General features: G+C 35.5%; 1 protein-coding gene across 2 annotated transcripts in view; it reads left to right on the top strand.

The window, feature by feature from the left end:
* Nucleotides 1–17,686, top strand: part of LOC126919828 (plexin-A4) — a 422,360-nt gene that overhangs the window by 32,910 nt on the left and 371,764 nt on the right. The window lies entirely within an intron of this gene.

Below are 17,686 nucleotides of genomic sequence, written 5' to 3'. Positions count from 1 at the left end.
CGATTAAAATGCAACAAAATCTGTCGCAGGAAAAGAGGAAAGTTTGCCGGGGCACGCACGTGGTAGCGTACGATGTTTCTCGTAGCGAAACGATACAGAGACCGCGTGCCCCGACGCCTCGATAAATCCTTCTCGACGCTTCCTCGTTTGCTAAAGCGTGCGTGCCCGCGCGTGGAAAGCAAATTTCTAGCACGCTCTTTTATTCTCCCTCTTTCTCTTCCGTTCTTCCTCTCTTCCTCTGCGTTTTTTCTCTCTAACGAAATAAAATACGGTTGTTGGACGATCACGTTATACGCGGCTATAGTGGATTCACGCACGCAATATTCGTAATTCATAATGTTGAAGCGAACGCGGTTCAGCCAGGATAGAAGAGAAAAATTATGAACCGTGCCACTGATGTTTAGGCATTTCGTAGGTTTCACGGTTAAAACGTGTTCCTCGCGTGCGTGCGCGCGCGCTCCTCGACCCGGATAATCGACATTTTATTTAATTCGCGTTCCTTTATTTATTCGAAATTAAATGAGCACGGGATTGCCGCGCATAGGAATACGATTCATTCTTAATTTGCACAGCGTTCTATCTCGCCTCGTTATATTTTAGCTACAGGGACGCGTACCTGTTGTTCATAGATACTCGCAATGGAGGTACGATCAAAGTAACGTAAACTTGACGAGGAAGCAGTAACCAGAAGTAGTGTTTTTGACGGACTACAAATGTAAATTATTCCTTAAAGGATGTTGCAATGGTATATTTTATTATTTAATATGTATGTATTAGGTCATCCCATAAGTTCGTGCCGACTTTTGTGTATACATTTCATGTGTCGATTTATAAACATACGGCGATAAGAGACCAATGCAGGGACTTGAAAAATGGGAAGAAGTTGTACAACGAGAGGGGGATTACACTTTTTCATGAAACTGAAAGGTATGTAAACAATCTTAACATATATAACCGCTCGAAAAACGGGACGAACTTATGGGATGACCTAATATATGCACGCAATAAATATTGCAATATCACTGTTTACATTAATGTTGAACATGTTTTTGTTATTTCAACAGATGTTCGTCAATCTGACGTGTAATTTAGAAATTAAAGAATCCGAAGATAAAGAGAGCTTGTTAGTTACGCACGCTCTATCCACCGGTCATAAAAATTAGGACACCTGATATATATTCAGTATAAATTCCCTGCTTTTCGCTGCTTGTATTTTCTACTTCTTTCATTACACACCCGTTATTCTGTTCGCGTCACACGCGCCTTATAATATAAAATACTGAACGAAGTAAAATTCGTTCAAGTTTCTCGACTGAAATATTCGTTTCTCATTCGATACGAACGAACCTCTATCCGAATCATTTCCCCGGTTAAACTAGACCATCCAGTATATCGTTACGCGTATTCTTATTACGTTCGAATAGCAATTTCGTCTCGTTGGTTTCTTATTTTTTCCACAATTGTTCTTCCTTTCTCACGCTGTTCTGTTTCGTTTCGTTTTCGTTCGTCTCTTGCCCCAGCGGGCATCTACCCTGCTGCTTTCAATCGAATATTCGATGAAACGGTCAGCGACTTCGGCGAGAAAGCGAATTTTAATTAGCAAGAGAAACTTCCCTCGTCGCGGCCGATTAAAATCAGACGGAATCGCGAGTTTTGTAAGCGAGATCTAACGATTAAAAAACTGGAACATCGTTAATTAACGCTGGTACGTTAGATATTTCAATCATAGGGGATCGTTAAGCGTACTTGACATGATCCTCGACGTCGATTAATTATCCGCAGGGGAGCCTCGTATTTGACCTGGTCCAATCGTCATTCGGTTAATTGTATCATTATATCAGACACGTCGCCACGGGTTAAATAGTTTTAATCTATTACTCAGGCTACTTGACACGTTACATCAACGAGATTCTTTTCGTCCTTTCTTTATTCCTTTCCTTCTCTCTCTCTCTCTCTCTCTCTCTCTCGTTCCTTTCTTTTTTCTATTTTTTTTACGTTTCTTGCTTGTAATCCTGGCCAGGGGATTGCATTGCCAAGGATGACATCATTCCTACGGTTTTTCGAATCTTTTTTTACCGCCCTTCTTTCGCTCATTTTTCTTCGTCCTACCTTGTCCTGCTTCTGTCTTTGTCCCCTCTGTTCCTTCGTCTCCTCGATCTTTAACTTGAAACACGAGGCAGCTGGCTGAAATCGGGTCGAAATTACCGAAGAACCCCGCCATACTTTCTTCCCTTCCATCATTTCTGCATCTTTGAATCGTGCGATCGTTGATGCGTACAAATCCGGTCTAATTTTCTTACAGTTCAAATATCTTTGAAATATTTCTTTCCAAGTTGTCGGTTATTTTTTTGTGCCGTATACTTTTTACTTATTCGTGACCTTTCTTGTAGCGTGTCAACTAAAGTAGCCGCAAGCTCGAATACCGTAGACATATGGAAAATCTCATTTACCGAAATACGAAACCTCTAAATGTCTGCGATGAAATATGGTTTGTGTGTTTTACTTTCTACGAAGAAATAGAGTGAAACAGCTTTTGCGTGTAGTAGCAATAATGTTATTAGACAACTATGACACTTCTATCATAATAAATAGTTTATTTTTAGACTCAGTTTTTGTCGATACTATCAAAGCCGACGATTTTTCAAACGTATCATTTCTCTAGAAATTCTTACAAATTCCGTTAAATATTCTTCCATTAACAATTTAGTGTCATTATAACAATTATGAAATCTTTAACCCTGTGAACTCCGAATTTTATTTTAATTTCGTTACCAGCAGCTCCCAACGTTTTTAAGTCTCATTTGAAATTTACTTTAACTAAAGAACAAGTCAATTTAAATAAATAAAGGAATAAAGAAATTCACTTAAATACCAGCTTTATTCACACCATTGTTGTATTTTGTGATTTTTAAGTGTATGATATATCTCGAAACAATTTCCAGGATGCAATCCTGCTTTTCTTTCGCACGTTTCACAAAAAAGGTGGACATGGAAGAATGTCGAGTGGGACTCGACAAAGGAGTTCCTGAGATAAAAACTGACGTCGAGTCACACTCGCCATAGGAGTGCAAAGGGTTAATATAATATATCGCTTAATATATTACACATAGTTAATTATTCGAAGCGATATGACAAAAATGAATAAACATGCTGAATCTCCTACCCACTAAAGGCAAATACAAATACAGACTGGACACTATGTAACCATGTGATCTTCGCTATCAATAATTTTTAAACAAAATGAAGAACAACGATCTTTTTAACCCTTTGAGTGCTGAATACTCGCGGCCTATGTCATCCGTACGGACGGCGCGCGTCTAGCGCTGACGATCGCTGTGGACGGAATAATTTTTCGTTAGACTGAACTCTGTTGATTGACTATTCAAAGCGCAAATCGTAATAAGTTATAGTAGTTTAAATGATTAAAATGAAAGAGGTTAAATGATTCAAGAGCGTTATTTTTTAGTTATTTTTAATTATTTATTATAAACATTGAAATTTACAGTTAACTAGAATTTGGGTAATAAACTAGAAAACTAAATTTAGTAAATATAACACAAGTTAATAATTTAGTTGTGTGTGAAAAATTCAGTGCTTGGGAAAACTAAAAAATCCAGATGTAGAGTATTCTTACAAGTGGTGACCACTTCAACAATAACGAGTTACTATTGGCATTTGTTTACTGCCGTAAGGAATGCATTTATATTTATTTCACACAAACGTAATAGTATTGCTTCTGCATAAGTATTCGGAAAAATTGAAAAATCCATACATGCGTCCTTAGTCCATGCCGGGCACTTACAGAAAACGCATATATATGTCCTTAGTCCACACCGATAGCTTTCGCCAGACACCTATATGCGCCCACAGCACTCAAAGGGTTAATACAAGTCATTTTTATATATACAATATACATTTGGCCACTATGTATTTACATGAAGCGATAGGAAAAATTTTTACGAACGTCGCAGCGTAACATTCATCAACATACTGACGTACATACATAGATAAGAGTGATTCAATGAACTAGTTATTATTCTGTTTACAAAATATAGGATCATGCATCATGTCGCAATATAAAGTGAGGAATTCTGTGCTACTTACGCCTCGCAGTATGGCTGTTTGTTGAAACCCTTGTACGTCCGCACGTTCAGAATCATGCCGCAACCCTGACACTTGAAGCACTGTTTGTGCCATATCTGCAAGAAATATATCATTGAGTGACTTTTTTCCTCGAACTTTGTATATAACTACATATTAAAACCCTTAGAGCGCTATGGGCGCATATAGGCGTCTGGCGAAAGCTATCGGTGTGGACTAAGGACATATATATGCGTTTTCTGTAAGTACCCGGCATGGACTATGGACGCATGTATGCGTTTTTCAATTTTTCCGAACACCTACGCAGAAGTAATACTATTACGTTTGTGTGAGATAAATATAAATGCATTCCTTAGTAACGGCAGCAAACAAATGCCAATAATGCCTCGTTATAACAGTTGTCTACCTGTTTCGCGGACAGTCGCATCTAATTATCAAGAAGAAAATGTGTTGTTTGTGTGAAAAATAAGGGAATGCAGAAAATACGATGTCGGATTATGTATCGATAATTGTTTTGAAATTTTGCACACACAACTGAATTATTAACTTGTGTTATATTTACTAAATTTAGTTTTCTAGTTTATTACTCAAATTCTATTAAACTGTAAATTTCAATGTTTATAATAAATAATTAAAAATAACTAAAAAATAACGCTCTTGAATCATTTAATCTCGTGCAAAAGAATTACTATAACTTATTACGATTTGCGCTTTGAATAGTCAATCAACAGAGTTCAGTCTAATGAAAAAGTATTCCGTTCACAGCGATCGTCAGCGCTAGACGCGCGCCGTCCGTACGGACCGCATAGGCCGCGAGTATTCAGCACTCAAAGGGTAAACCAATGTTAAGATTTTTCTACAAATTGAAGTAATAAAAGAACTCGTGGTTACGATTGTGATAATGTTTACTGGATAGACTCTGATTTCAGATTGCTTGGTATCTTTCCTCTAACTACTTTATATTGCCCACCCTGTATTAGCAAAAACGTTCGTACACGATTCTTAGTAATTGCAAAAACAAAAGATACGACGCCGGATCATCCTGACTTGTTAACACTAGAACTATTGGTACTTAACACGAAGCTATTTCTACCAAAACCAGTAAAAATTACTGGCCTTTAAAAAATTCGTAATAATAGAATATTTTTATATTTATCGATTTATTACTTTCTTATAGAAGGGATTCCATGTTATGTAATACATTTTTGATATTATAAATCCATCTGGGACCGTGATCCCTAAACGAGGGTCGACACATTTATAAAATTGTAGAACCAGTCGTTTTGACTGGTGTGATGTTTCTAGTGTTAGCATCTAGCGATCTAGCGATCGATTCGGAATTTTCCTGATAACTGATATCATCGTATCGATTGATACGCAGTAAAAATTAAAAAAACGCGTGCAAAGTTGTACGAAACGAGGAAACTGGTTAATTGGGGTTCGATAAACAGATTGCAGGACTCTTTTACACTTTGACAAATACCGGTCGTTTTGACTGGTATTGATATAAGTAGTCTTGATACAAAATTATTTTCAGTTTGAATACATAAAAAACAAAATACAATTCATTATATTATTCTTTTAGTTATCGTTGCGAAACTCGTTACATCATTGCGGAAAAAAATATAACACGAAGTAGGAATTTGAAAATAAAATTGTAAAACTAGTCAATCGGACTGGTGTGGTAATTCTAGTGCTAAGATTAGAACAGATGATAGAAAATTATATGGAAGCAGGGATATACAAAATACGGAGAAAATGAAGTCGTATAATAAGCTGGCTGTTTTAATGTTAATGACGGGTTTCGATCGATAGGAAATGCAGGAAGCCCGAAGCGACGACGAAAGAGGCCAGGAACGGAAGAATAGAAAGATTATCGATGTTTGATTGACGTTTTCATTGCCGCCGGTTACTCTGCGCAACACAGAGCCGGCGTGCCACTGACGTGCACGGAAATGATGTATAAAATCTCGTCTTTGATGCGCGCCATTAGTATGCGAAAATGTCGAATTCGATGAAAGGTTTTAACGCTCCATTTCGCTTTTAAGCCTGGCATTTTATAACATTCGCGCCGCTACCTGAAAGCGGTTATTAAATCAATTATCCGGCCAATTATCGGTTAAAAGCAAAATAGAATTTTTGCTCGCGCATGTGTTACCCTTCCTTTCGAAATTCTATTTTCACTATTGACGAACGACGATCGGCCGATTGTAAGGGACGCGGAAAAGTACCTAATTTTCTCATAGGTAGACATTTATGAAAATTCAGCTTCTTCGTCATCTACTCAAATTCCAACTTCTACGAACTGCTGTTTCGGGTGTTCGTTTGGCTCAATATTTCACTTGTATATGGAATAACGTAAATCCTTAGGATAAATCAAACGATCGATTCTGGAAAATCGAGTTTATTTTGGGAATAATTAAATTAAATACAACAACAGTTAACAACAAATATACTACAAATTTTACCTAAATTACCGTTCTTCTCTCGTGATCTTTTCTATACAGAGAATGACTACCGGTAAAACGAAACAAAAGTAAAAAATGTCGGTTGGCGAGTTGTTTCAATTTTATAGAATTTATATACATAGTGGCTCGCGAGGAAGTGTTCCAACGCTTATGCAAATCTTTCGTAAATATATTACGAGCGTTATACGAAACGATGATAATCATACTATTAGGTTGGCAACTAAGTGATCGCGGATTTTGTTATTAGGTGGTATTGGCAAAATCCGCAATCACTCATCCGCCAATCCAATATTTCAATTATAAAATTTCAAACGAATCTAGAAGAGAAAGAGAAAGAGAGTCGACGAGTAACGTTCCATTGACAGAACGGTGCATGAATCGGAAGCAAAGTTGTCGTGACGTTTGCCGCGCCCCTCTGTCCACGTGCGATATTGACTATAGCCTTGGTCTCTGTGTCTTCAACATTTCCCGATTGCACGATATTTTATCCATGCGGTCTCTAACTTCCCGTTACTTTGCACAAGAATCTTTACTTTCTGTAAATACGCTTGGTAATACCCTATGCGTTGTTACCAAATCGTGCTTGACTATAAGAAGCGTAATAGCAAGATGTCTTTATCGTTGCTTGGGTTTGCGACGCGAACAATTATTGACTCGTGATAAACGGCCAATACGACGATGGCATGCGAATGGCAAAGAAAGTAAGAAAGGCGATATAAGGCTGCGTTTACATTGAACAGCTTTGAATTTTTCTTCTTTTACCTTGTACCTTTCGATTCATTAATATTGGCGATATAATAAATTATTGAGTATAAGTATACTGATAGCGTTAATTGTAGTTGACCGTGTAAATACCGTGAAATTGTAATTAACGAGCGACTGAGATGAACAATTATCGAATAATTATAATTAATTATGATTATTATTATAGATTATTTATAGCTGTAAATAATGATAAATATTGGCGGATAATTAATAACTGATAATAAAATGTGTATTATTGCTTTACGCGGTACATTTTATCTCGAACGATGAAAACGTAAGACCACGGTGTAATATAAATCTTCTAGTCGACAGGAAAATTTAATTGCCCAATGTAAATGCGACCCAAGGGAGAATTCTTGTGTAATAACAATAAAGGTAAGTGATTTTTACGAAATCTGTTTAATCTGATTACCAGTTATATGGTAGTAAACTTTCTTGAAATGTAAGTGTAGTTTCGAGGAACAAATATAATTTTTCTGAATTTAATTACCGCTTATTGTTTATTGAGTTTTTAAAGTGTCACGTTTAACAACTTTTTAAACTGATGTGCGTGGTAACTGAGAAACTAGTCGGTTGAACAATCTCGGAAAAAGCTCATTTGTTGCAAATTTCTTCGGGGACCGAACCTGAAATTTTTATTTCATCATTTATTTCTAATATTTTTCTAAGCGTTACAATTTATCAGTTTTTCATGCTTTTCTTAAAAAAAAAGTAGGTTCAGTCGCAGCGTAAACTATTTAACTTTAAGAAAGTTTCTGAACTATCACATTCTAACGACTGTGACAAATTATGCTATATTGCATACCAACAATGATTACAGAGTCAAAGATGATCACTTGCATAATATACAATAAACGACAAAAGCTTAAATTTAAAAATTACATCTGTGCTTCGAGACTATTTGTTTACATCGCAAAAAGATCTAGTCTCATAGAACCAGCAATTAGATTAAAGAAATTCATAAAAATCATTTGGTAATATTGTCGCAACTTGAAGAACTCCCCTTAAGCAAAGCGATTTTTCGTCGTTTATTAGTTTACGATTACAACGACAGTTATATGTAACGAAACATCAAAAGGAGAAAAATAACGTAACAATAAAAAATTCTCTCGATCGACATATTTCACGCGTCTACCTATTTCAAGTTAACCAGCTTATTGTATCTCCCATGTTGGTAATTCGTTGGAATCTCGTTTCTTCTTCCCAACTAATTATAATTAACTGGCCTTTTTAATTTTTTAATTATTCATCAACTTATATTCGTTAATTAAACATGCAATTTCATGAAATTGGAGATAGTGGAGTAATTAAAAACCGTCATAAATCGACGGAACTAACATCGGGGCAATACATGTATTTCAATTCGACGTCGTAAAACGTCGAAATGAACGGTGTAACGGTAAAAACTGTCGTAAATCATGTTTAATTCTTACATTTGTGTCGACCCTACATTTTTAATTACGCTGTTATGGGTTTCATCGTTGCGAGCGGATCGTTCAAGTTTTACGGTCGTTTTTATTAAGTTTCTGTTGTCCCAAGCGTCGTAGACATAATCTTCATCTTATTTGCTTGTATCGACACTGGTAACTGTTATCCAATGATTACAATCTATCGAATGGCCTCTCGTTTCGCCACCTTCCTTCTATTTTCTTCCCAAGACGTTTGACCGGTTATTGTTTGTCGGCACGTTTGACGATCGATCGATCTATTACGAAACGCGTCGGGTGTCGTGGAAATCGAAGGATGAAAATTCAAAATTTCGTGACTGCAAAATTACAAAATAAAAGATTATAAAATTACAAAATAAAAGATTATAAAATTACGAAATAAAAGATTATAAAATTACGAAATAAAAGATTACAAAATTACGAAATCTGGAAATACAAAATAAGAAATTACAAAATTACAAACTTACTCAAAATTGCGAAATTAAATGATAAGAAGCGTGCAACTTGCAACTTTTCAATCGTTCGAAGGCCGAAGCTTTAATTGAAAAAATGACGGCTCGGTGATACGCGGGATGGATGGATTGTTTCGTGGAAATCGAAGGATAAAAATTAAAAATTGCGTAACTACAAAATTACAAAATTACGAAATCTGGAAACGCAAAATAAAAAATTACAAAATTACAAACTTACTCGAAATTGTGAAATTAAATGATAAGAAGCGTGCAATTTGCAACTTTCCAATCGTTCGAAGGCCGAAGCTTTAATTGAAAAAAATGACGGCTCACTGTTACGCGGGATGGATTGATTGTCTCGTACTCGAACCAGCAGTAAGATTTGTTCATCGGCTTATTCCGTTGGAAACGTATGAGGTGGATGGATGAAATCGCGGCGCGGAACGTCGAGCGAATCTTTCATCGAGAGCACATTCAAGGCACGGATAAAAAGGATCGAATAGATTTTAGTAGCGAGTAATCGTACTGTGCACGATAGTTGGTCGAATGATCCTCTTTTATGGGATGTAAAGACCTTCCCCCGCAATTCTTCCTGTACCGAATGCGTAACTGTATTTTATTCCGCGTTCGTCTCGCAAAAGGTCGGTTATTCGGTCTAACCGCCGTTTTCCATTAACGTTTTGCTATGAAATATGTAAAAATTTACATTTAAATGCTCAACGAGAGAACCACTCAAAACTTTCAATATTTTTTAATTTTTTAACAATGTTAACGAACATGAGGGAATTCTAAAAACAATGTTTTTATTACATTTTCATTTGTAATTATTATTAAGTAATTACTAAAAGTTTATATAATAATATATTTAGTATAGTATTAGTTATTCTAGTAAAATTTATATAATATTATATTTTTTATATATTTTAGTAATTACTTAATAATAATGACACTATATAATAGCTACTAATAATAGTAATAACTAGTAGTAAATATATATACATATATATTGTGTGTTAACGTTCACAAGTATTAGGACATTAGTGATGGTCTGATAAGAAAGTGATGATTAAACTGCAGATATTTACACAGTATCATATTTTTCAGAATATAATTAAAGAAATAAAATCATAGTAGAAAATTGTTTCACCTACCAAATACTAAAGCACTATAATTCGAACATCTTATACATATATATCTGTTCATATTATACGTATTCTGTACAATTTTACACCTTTAAATTTTCTATTTGGGTGAAGCTGATAAAACGGATAAAAATCCGCGTTCTAACGTAAATTAACGTACGTCGACGAAGAAACGATTAGTCAGTCAGAACCTAAAACAAAATTGCGATTGAATATTTGCAGCGAAAAGTCTGTTATTGTATCGATAATATTCCTGACATTTATGAATGAGAGTGCATGTATAATACAATATAATAACGACGCGTTATAAAATGTGAAATTTCTGCGCGTGAACCTAATTCGATAACCAAGGACTTCACCTCTTTCCACGCGTTCCTATCGGTGTTCTCTTTCGACTCATTTTACGTTTCTTCCTCCTGGCTTCTCTGCTTCTTCGTTGCTCCTTTTCTCATTCGATGAAACGAGAAAAGGATGGAGAATAAGTAAGAAGAAGAGAAGGAGGGTAGGAAATTGCACCGTTGGAAATTCGCTTTCTTCCCTTGCCACGAAATTATCATCCCGGAAGTCAGATACGAATCTGTCGAAGCTGTCTCAGTGGACGTAACGAATTACCGGTAAACAGGGGAAACAAACGTACGTACAGGGCGTATCCGTCGCGACTATTGATTCCTCATTGTCGTATGCGGTGCGAGGGACACGCGAAGCGAACTACCACCCTGCGTGGACAAAAAGGTGAAACTGCCCCTTCCCCTTCCTCTACTCCCCTTCGAAAGGCGTTTTCCAAACAGCTGGCTTTTTTCGACTTTTTCAATCTACTACGTTGGTGAATTTTCTGTACCTGGTGAAACGCTGTCCCAAGGGATAACGATAATGTCGTAGGTACGTAGCTCAAGCAAAGATATTTGGCTTATGACGATAGGAAAACGTTATCTTGTTTAGTACATATTGTCTCGTAGATATGACTATTTTTTTTTTCTTTTTTTGTTAGAACAGACCCATGTTTCTCTTTCCGGTATCAATTTTCTTGTTTTTTAAAAGATTTATCTCGACCTCGTAACTCGCGCAAGTATTGTATTTTTACAAGAGATTGATAGACGGACTATCGCGAGTAATTCTAGCAACAATATTTAAAACCAGCTGAAACTTGCACGAGTTTTATTGTATTTAATCGTAACACGCCATTGAGAAGGTTTTAAAGAAGCAACGCAGATGAACAATTTCCATTCTATAAGATACACGAGTCAAATTTAGAATCCTTAGAAGCCAAATCGATCAACTTCGCTTTTTATAAAGCTATTGATTTCATGTTATCGGGTTACGTAATTAATATTCAACGTTGCAAGAAAGGAATCTTATCTCTTAAAGGAAGAAAGGATCTTATCTATTATAACATGCAACGATACAAAGAATATTCAAACACATTAAAAATATTCGATGCGTGAAATCAATCTTTGTTTATATATAGGTTCCATTCGCTTCGGGAAGTTAACGAAAATAAAAAATTGCGGAAAAATCCGCAGTCTGTTTATAAGGGACGACGCGAGTATAATACTTTTTCAATTAGCAAGTGTTCTATGACAATGTACATCTGTTCGTTGGAAACGAATAGTCTGCTCGCAATCCGTACGCGTGGAACAACGAGTCGAATACGGAAGTCGTATTGATTGCGCGTTTCGGCGTATCGCGATTTATTGTTCCGCCGAGCGAATGGTTTTCCACTTAAGTGGCCGGTCTCGAATTTCCCCGTGGCTGCTGGCCTCGGGGTGGGCGGAATAATTTATCGAACGAAACGAATGTCCTGGCCGCGAACACCGTCGGCGAACTTTAAATCCCAGTTGGAGCGTTCTAAGGAAGATCGATATGAGTTTTTAAGGGACACGCGAACTTCTATTTCGGTGTCGAAACGTGACCGGGCCGTTTCGCCTTCTGCGAAACGCGTTCCGACCAAAAGAAAGGAAGAAGAGGCGACCGACTTCTCTCTCGACATCTGGAAAATTTTCAAACCGTATGCCGATCGCCTTAAAATAAACCAACAGAGAAACTATGGAATTTCCTTATTACGCTCTCTATATACAAAACTATGTCAAAATTCGACGGCACAGTGGACTCACGAAAGTATTTAACTCGGTTTTCCATCCGGTGCTATTTTCTCAACGTCGAAAAGTATCTCACGTTCGAGCAAGTTACGAAAAAATTGTTACTGGCATGCGCGATTCCTCGTTCCAACTTTATGCTAAATATTCTCTTAAAATACTAGCAAGCCGTTTTGTTTGCTAAAACGAGTAAAATTGAAACATAGGGATTCGAGGGTTGTAGTAATGGTAAGCACTGGAGATCTCGATTTTACGTGTATGTGAAACATACGTGTACACGTGTAGTTAATATATCCGTGTTTTAATCCATGTACTTCTCAATACACAGGTACACGGCTATTAAAATACACGATTACACGGATCATAATATCTATACATGTATCCGTGTACCGAGGATACGCGTATCGAAATGTATAATTTCACGTGTATTAACCCGTAGGCCGTGTTTTATTTTCTAATTAAATATCAGAATATTTAGATATGTAAATTATTTGTGAGACTTAATTTACTGGAACGCGGGTGAAAATAAGAAACATTATGGTTTTGGTTAATCAAGTTTAATTTATTAATTTTTTGTTTTGAGATAAGAAAACTAAAGTATTAACATTTTGTGGAAATAAATGGTTTCTCCTTTTTTTTCTGTTACAATATTTCCAGCACGTGAAAAACACCGTTCCGCCATCGCCGAGGTTGCTGTTATTGTTAAATGTTTTTTGGCAAGTTCGGAAATTGCTGGATATTTGTTTGCGCCAGCCTTCCACCGTTCAAATGGATTTAAATCGAAGCGTAATTGTGGCTCGCTCATATATGTTTCAATTGGAATGTAAACATCAGTGTTATCGGTGATCTCGTTATATAAAAGTTCGACAGGAGATTTTTCATTTGCCTTTGTTGCATTTACTATATCCGAATCTTGAAGCGAACGTTTTACTTCTGTACGAATTGTTTCTTTCACGTCAGATGTTTCGTGCTCCAGATTTTTGTATCTTGGACCGAAAAGACGGGATATAATTTAATGAAAATTTAATGAAAGAGTGATCATCGTTCTATTCGAGTTTGAAACGTCTCGAAATTTTTGAAATTATAGTTTTCTTTTTTTTAATATACCCTAGCACTTCGAACGAATATCGCCAGAAAATTCATGCAATAATAAAAATGCCAGCGGATTATCAGAAATTATTTACTTATTTGCGTATGCAAATATCTGATATCTAATTAAAAATGAAATATGGTATACGAATTGATACACGTGAAATTATATAATTTCTATACACATGTATCAGTGAACATGTACAGACATTACTATCCGTTTATTTCAATAACTGTATTATATTTCAATGTTCAAATTATAGTACTTTTTTAAATATACCCTAGCACTTCAAACGAATATCGCCTGAAAATTCATGCAATAATAAAAATGCTAGCGGATTATCAGAAATTATTTACTTATTTGCGTATGCAAACATCTGATATCCAATTAAAAATGAAATATGGTATACGAATTGATGCACGTGAAATTATATAATTTCTATACACGTGTATCAGTGAACACGTACAGACATTACTATCCGTGTATTTCAATAGCCGTATTGTATTTCAATGTTTCCGTGTATTAACAAGTACAGGGATTAAAACATGCATGTATTAACTACACGTACACATATACACGTGTATTTTCAACACACGTTCAAAATCAGAAACTCTAGTGAATACTCATAAAGAAGTTTCTTACGAACGTATTATGTATGTCATAGGTAGACTGCGGATTTTTATGCCTGGGAAATCATACGAATTGTGTATTTTTCACGAGTCGTATTTTTACACTCGATACATTGCACCTATTTTTCGTTTGGTTCCCCAGTGCCGTAGGATTTCATACGGATCAGATAATAGTATTCTTTATCTTCTTCGTTGTTAGGCGTATTATTCTCTTTCGTATAGGCATTACAGGAACGTTACTATTGTCGACGATTATGCTTTGAGTTTAAATTATAAATTTTGTCCAACGATGTGCACAATACTGTTAACCCTTTGCGAACGGGATCGCTGTAGACGAGAGATATTGGCGCGTTCAGTTGAGAAAATATACATGTTGAACTTTGTTTTATTCATTGTCGAGGCTTGTATTACTTTCATCAGTATTTAGTTCATCATCATTGTCACTATTAGTAGAAATATTGAAACGTCTGAGTGTATTTCTCGTTGAACGCAGTTCGTTTCCACTGCCTAAAGTACTATCGTCGTCTTCTATCTTGTCAGGTTCAAAATAATACTCATCACCACTAGTATCAATATCGAACATGTCCTTTCTGGATATTTTAGACTTCGTGTATAAGGTATTATAAAAAATATATAAAAAGCTTGCTGATTCGTCTGGTAATGCCAATGAAAGCTTTTTTTTATTTGGAAGTAGTTTACAATCAATTCTCATTGAGAATTATAAATAAATTTTTCTGGCGTGGTACTATAACGCGAATAATAAATTCTTTTTTCTATTTGGAAGTAGTTTACAATCAATTCTCATTGAGGATTATAAGTAAATTTTTCTGGCGTGGTACTATAACGTGAATAAGTTTTTTCTTTTTATATTTGGATGAAGTTTACAATCAATTCTTATTGAGAATTATAAGTAAATTATTCAGGCGTGGTACTATAACGTAAATAATTTTTTTCTTTTTATATTTGGATGAAGTTTACAATCAATTCTCATTGAGAATTATAAGAAAATTTTTCTGGCGTGGTACTATAACGTGAATAATAAGTTCTATTTTATATTTGGATAAAGTTTACAATCAATTCTCATTGAGAATTATAAGTAAATTTTTCTGGCGCGGTACTATAACGTAAATAAGATTTTTCTTTTTATATTTGGATGAAGTTTACAATCAATTCTCATTGAGAATTATAAGTAAATTTTTCTGGCGTGGTACTATAACGTGAATAAGTTTTTTCTTTTTATATTTGGATAAAGTTTACAATCAATTCTCATTGAGAATTATAAGTAAATTTTTCTGGCGCGGTACTATAACGTAAATAAGATTTTTCTTTTTATATTTGGATGAAGTTTACAATCAATTCTCATTGAGAATTATAAGTAAATTTTTCTGGCGCGGTACTATAACGTGAATAAGTTTTTTCTTTTTATATTTGGATGAAGTTTACAATCAATTCTCATTGAGAATTATAAGTAAATTTTTCTGGCGCGGTACTATAACGTAAATAAGATTTTTCTTTTTATATTTGGATGAAGTTTACAATCAATTCTCATTGAGAATTATAAGTAAATTTTTCTGGCGCGGTACTATAACGTGTTTAATAAGTGTTTATCGTGTGTTTGAATCTAGTGCTTAAATCTGAAGGGTAATGTCTTTTCAGCCTGCGGATCTGATCCGACGTGTCAAGTAATTGAGTAACTAGTGGGTTTTGGTGGTCGTTAACTGTTATGTTATATCTATTACTGAATTTGGATATTTCTTCTTTAATTGTAGGTATCTTAAGGTCGCGATGTAGCCAATGAGAGACTGAAATTCGTTTTGACTCGACTATCATCCTATATCGCGAGTTTACGTCAAACGGAAGATACAATTTCTAAAGATCTATAATTTTCTTTTATCAGAAACATAATATTGTTTAGTTTACTATACCCATATGTGAATACGCATTAGATGATTATCGATCAGAAAAATAGACGTACGCCAGCCATCTCAAAATAATAACTGTGAATAGATTCGGGTGGCTATATGCCGACACGCGTTCGCGTCACGTTAGAAACACAAGAAATCACGAAACTGATAGATCGCCGGTGATCTTCTCGCGTCGCAGTTCGAACGTTTCACGAATAAGGTGAAGAAATTGAACTTTGTGTATGAACCTAATTGTGAATGAATGTAAATAGAATTTATTATGCAAATCCAACACAGTGACGGTTCAAAGTGTTACAACAGAATGATTCAAAGTGTTACAAGAGGCTGGGACGAGCGCTTATTTTAGAGGGTTTTTATACTGAGGTTTTAGTCCCTCTGGAGGAGTTGTCGTCTGGTGTATCTCAGAGGCGCCTATTCCGTTACTATTTTGTTATTGTTTCGATACCTGTGGTATACAGGATGTCTAGCCTATCATGTTTCTGAGCGGGCGGCCTTCTTGAGCGTGTAACATCCGCAATGGTAAAAAGACTTGGGCTACTATTTTCCGACACTCGCCCGCAAAGGATTAAGTAAATCGAAGGCCAGATTAAAGATGAAAAAACAGAAAAATCAACTACTTGCGGAGGAGATATTTATATTACAATTTTAAGTGAATGAGAAAAAGTTACTTCAGGGTATCGAAAAATTATTCTTTGCGCTATACACGTGATTATCGCGTGTCTATATTGACTGATATGGGTGTGCACATTCCAAATATCATTTTTCGTCATATGTTCGAAATTTGTGTTAATATCTAACACGTATTTTGAGATATTTAACGCGTTACATTCGGTTTATCCTACATAGAGTACATATAACTTGCAAATATATATAAAATATCGTAATTATGCTAGACTCTGTAAAATTTTGTAATTAATACGATTTCCCAACTGGATTTCATTTCTTTCGATTATATTTGCAGATATATTTGCTGTAGATATACTCTATCTAATATATTAAATCTAATATACTAAATCTAATATACTCCTTTGTATAAATCTTTAGATTAATTTGAAATTTGCCGATGTAATTTTCATAGTCGTGCCTCATTACAATCTCGTGGTCTTCTGTGTAGACGAAACAGCGCCGAAATTCGACCACCGTAATTATGTCTTTTTACGCACGAGCGTAATTCATTGCTGACTCCACCAACAGATAATTACAGGTCGCAGTGTGTACGCTTCCCTCGTCACTTCTCTTCGCCGGTTCTTTTGGAAATAAATCACAGCGTGTCTGACATTCCTCTACGGAAACGATTACGGTTGGCCGACTAGGACCGATTTCGAGAAACGTCCGTGGCCCTTACGCTTTCGTAAATCATACACCGTTACCCTGTTTTTCAAGAGAAACTTTGGTTAAAAGTAGGTATGAAATCGAGGCAGGACGTGATGGATATAAAAAAATTCTTCAAATCAGATTTCAAAAATTCTTTAACTATGAGAAAAAAAAAAGGAAAGAAAACAATAAAAATGTCCACGAGAACGCAGCAAGGTTAATTTCATTTAACCTAACGTAACCGGAAGCTTCTTAATTC

This window comes from Bombus affinis, chromosome 8 (genome assembly GCF_024516045.1).
Source record: "Bombus affinis isolate iyBomAffi1 chromosome 8, iyBomAffi1.2, whole genome shotgun sequence".
Taxonomy (NCBI): domain Eukaryota; kingdom Metazoa; phylum Arthropoda; class Insecta; order Hymenoptera; family Apidae; genus Bombus; species Bombus affinis.
The sequence above is the reverse complement of the archived record's forward strand: the minus strand, read 5'-3'. Positions and strand labels throughout refer to the sequence as shown.